Raw genomic sequence first — 4,060 nt, forward strand, 5'->3', positions numbered from 1 at the left:
GCTTTCTGGCTCCTTTATAGTGGAATTGAGATTCAAACCCAAGAACTTTGAATTTTTAAATGGCTTTTATACCATACTGTCTCACTTTGTGTATGATGCCATGAACAATGGTTTGTTGTCATGGAAAGAACACTGAAACAGGAATCTGAACACTTGCATTTGAGTCCTAAATCAACCAATTGTTAGCTATTTGACGAAAAACTTTGATCAATTATTGACTTTGTCTCCTTCCTAAGCCTTGGTTCCTACATCTGTAAAATGGGCAGTTTCTACTGGATTTCCCCTTCCCCAAAGTCCATGACTCTAATATTCTATGATTCTATGTATGACTTTTCCACCACCAATGTAAAACTCCCCAAAATAAGGTTAGGGATAGAGGACCTATGAGGAGTCAGAGGAATTGATTTCTGATCCATCAAACTTTTCTTTGTCCTTTACATGTCATTTTATAACCTCTCATGAAGCAATAACAACGGATATTTAGAAAAAATAAGAATCTGCCCTTTCGAACAATGGATCCTAAATTATATTTTTTTCTTTTTATATTATGAATACCCTGTTGTTTTAAACTAGGTTTGGACTCCGGGAGTGAGTTAACTCCTGGTTATCCATATGTGGTTTATGTCATGATATTCTTGAAGTGAGGCAACTTAGATGGCTCAGTGGATAGAACACTAGGCCCAGAGTCAGGAAGACCTGAATTAAAATTCAGCTTCAGATAGATATTAGCTGTGTGATACTAGACAAGTCATTTAACTTCTATTTGCCTTAATCCACTGGAGAAGGAAATGGCAAACCGCTTCAGTATCTTTGCCAAGAAAACTCAATCAGGTGGCAGAGTGGATAGAGCACCAGTCCTAGAGTCAAGAGGACATGAGTTCAAATTTGACCTCAGATACTTGATACTTACTGGCTATGTGACCTTCAGCAAGTCACTTAACTCCATTGTCCCACAAAAATAAAAAAAGAAAACTCCATAATGAAATCATGAAGAGTTGGACATGACTAAACAACAACAAGGCTTCAAGCCTTTTAAGTACATAAAGTTGTAACTGTCAGTAAAAACTCTGGCCTGATATGTATAAGGCAAGCAATCAGTTTTAGGATTTTGGACTCAATTGGAAAAAACTCCAGCCTAGGTATTTGATGTACTAAAAATGCTTTGAGGACAGTAAACTAGTTCCTAAACACTATGACAGTCCACATCTCCTAAATAGACATTTCTAAGAAAATTAGATAGAGTTCTGAGGGAAAATTGAGTCCTTTTAACTTAGGGGTGGAAAATAGAGATCGTTTGAAGTTGATCTTCAACTTCTCTTCAGTGTTTGGGTGATGGAGATATTATTACCAGAAGAAACTCATTTTAAGGGTCAGCTTAATTTCATTGAATGAATGAGATGCAAGATGTGTACAAGATGGGGCAGCTAGGTGGCACAGTGGATAGAGCACTGGCCTCGGAGTCGGGAGTACCTGAGTTCAAATCCAGCCTCAGACATTTAATAATTACCTAGCTGTGTGGTCTTGGGCAAACCACTTAACCCCCATTGCCTTGCAAAGAATAAAAAATAAAAAAAAGATGTATACAAGAGGCAGAACACTCTCAAGAGTCTAGGAAAATCATTCAGAAAAGGGAAGTCTCAGAGCCAACCTAGGGGTATTGTTATTCAAAGTTATTTTGGGGAGCTCCTATGTGTTTTACCCCTACTGGTAGCACAAAAAGTTGGGGAAGATGTAGATGTAAGTAAAGGCTCTCTCAGAATAAACAAAAAAAAATAAAAGGAAGAAAGTACTTTTTCCAAGCAATGTATTCTAATAGTTAGCAATGAGTATAGATATAAGATGTAAGTATAGAAATGATATAAACCCAGAGAAAGAACAAATATAGCTCAGTTCCACAAAGGTCATTCTGATATTGAGGAAATGGCAGAAATTGGATGTATGCCATGACATCATATTGGATTATAACACATTTTGCACAAAATGGGAGAAGGCAGATAGTCTTCTCAAATCCACCTAAGCTTTGCAATGAAAAGCCTCTATGATGATGATGAAAAAGTCTTTGTATCCAGGGGTATAGGTCTTACTGATCCAGAACAACAGAAGTCAAATAAAAGAGGTACAAGATGTATGTATATCTATTGTGTTCTAAAAAACAACTTCAACTAAAGAAACTTTCCTGGATAACATTTATAGAAATCAAAGTTTGTAGCTGCTGTGTAAAGATATCTTGTCTCTGGAAGTGAATGAAAACTTAAGCAAAAACTTAATGATAGTGGATGAATAGTCTAAAGAGCTTGTACCTCAGCATATAAATTTAGGGCAGATAGTATAAGAAAATAAGTGGGGGGGCAGATTCAAAAATAACAAATACCACAATAAATTTTTGTTGTTGTTGTTCAGTTGTTTTAGTCATATCTGATTCTTCATCATTCTTTTTGCAATTTTCTTGACAAAGATACTAGAGTGGATTGCTATTTCCTTTTCCAGTTCATTCTACAGATGAAGAAATGGAGGCAAACAGAGTTAAGTGACTCACACAGCTAGTAAATATCTGGGCCTTTCTGAATTCAGGTTCTTCTAATTCCAGGGTGGACACTCTATTCACTGGTCCATTCACCTTTATTAACATATAGATTAAAAATCCCATTGTTATAATACAGATATCAAAATATAGAGAATTCAAAGAATAAACTGTGTCAATATAAGTGCATTATCACATTAGCCCAGCTGAAACATTGATCTATAAATATTGAAGAACATTTTAATAACTATCTTAATTAATCTTTAATAACCACTCATAATTTTCAAAGCATGTGGAGCAAAAAAATATTTCAAAATAGAGACATGGTAAAAGAAATCAAAACCCTTTGGGAAAGGATGAAGTAAAATTTTACTTTTCTCATCCTATCTGCTACTGAAGTTGGCTCAAAGGTGAGGATACAAAAGATGAATTCATATTCCAATAATTTCATTCAATTGCCTAAAGTGGTCATTTTATTCATCTGTAAATAATCCATAGAACGTCAACTATAAAAGAATAATAGCAGGATATCAACTTCTTTTAGTTATCAGTAAATATTTTAAGTACTTACTATATGGCAGACCTTTTGCTGATCCCTGGTGAACAGCAAGGGGAAAAAAAAAAGCTAATTCAGGCTCTGAAGGAACTTAACATCCTAATGAGGAATACAATGCATAGAAAGAAGCTGAAGGATTTGGAAAGACATATACTTTGAGGGAGGAATATGGTGGGGGAAGTTCAGAGAGGCAGGAGTTGGGGTCCAGAGAGGAATCAAGAGATGAATATGTTTGGCCTGTGATTCAACTTACTTAAAACAGTTACCAGGTGAGAGGTCATAGGAATCTTCCAGGATGAAAAGGCTGCAGGGATTTAGGGGTCTTTCTAGATGAGAAGATTCCTGGAATATAATGGAGAAATAAGTTCAGATAATCAGAAATAGCATCCAGAGAGAAAAGAAGGGATGAAGTAGTTCTAGAATTGTTTCTATCTAAATTATACAAAAAGATTAGGATAAAATAAAAATAATGATAATATTTGTGGTTTGTCCTTCATTCTCAAAGAAGACCATGACATCAGGGAAGTGATGCCATGACATGTAGTTGAAGTGGATTTGAGTAAGTGGGTTCTGTGCAAAGTCACCAGCCTTATTTTCTCCTCTGGAGCTATATGAGTCCAATGACAAGTTATGGATCAGGATGACTAGAGATAGCCAAACTTGTGAGACCATCAGGGTTAAGTGACTTGCCTAAGTTCACAAAACTAGTAAGTGTCAAGTGTCTGAGATCAGATTTAAACTCAGATCCTCCAGACTCTAGGGCCAGTGCTCTATCCACTGAGCCCCTAGCTCCCCTCATATATATTTAGATGGTGCTTGGCAAAGAATTTTTCAAATATGATTCCAGAATGATCCTGTGACCAGAAGGTGAAGAAGAGACTAGATTGCTTTTAGGAATTGCAAAATTTCTTTAATCACTCTAAACTTCCAAAGAACAAAATCTATTTTTAACACCCATAATCTACCTTTATTATGACTACAAA

Source organism: Macrotis lagotis, chromosome 1 (genome assembly GCF_037893015.1).
Source record: "Macrotis lagotis isolate mMagLag1 chromosome 1, bilby.v1.9.chrom.fasta, whole genome shotgun sequence".
Classification (NCBI taxonomy): domain Eukaryota; kingdom Metazoa; phylum Chordata; class Mammalia; order Peramelemorphia; family Peramelidae; genus Macrotis; species Macrotis lagotis.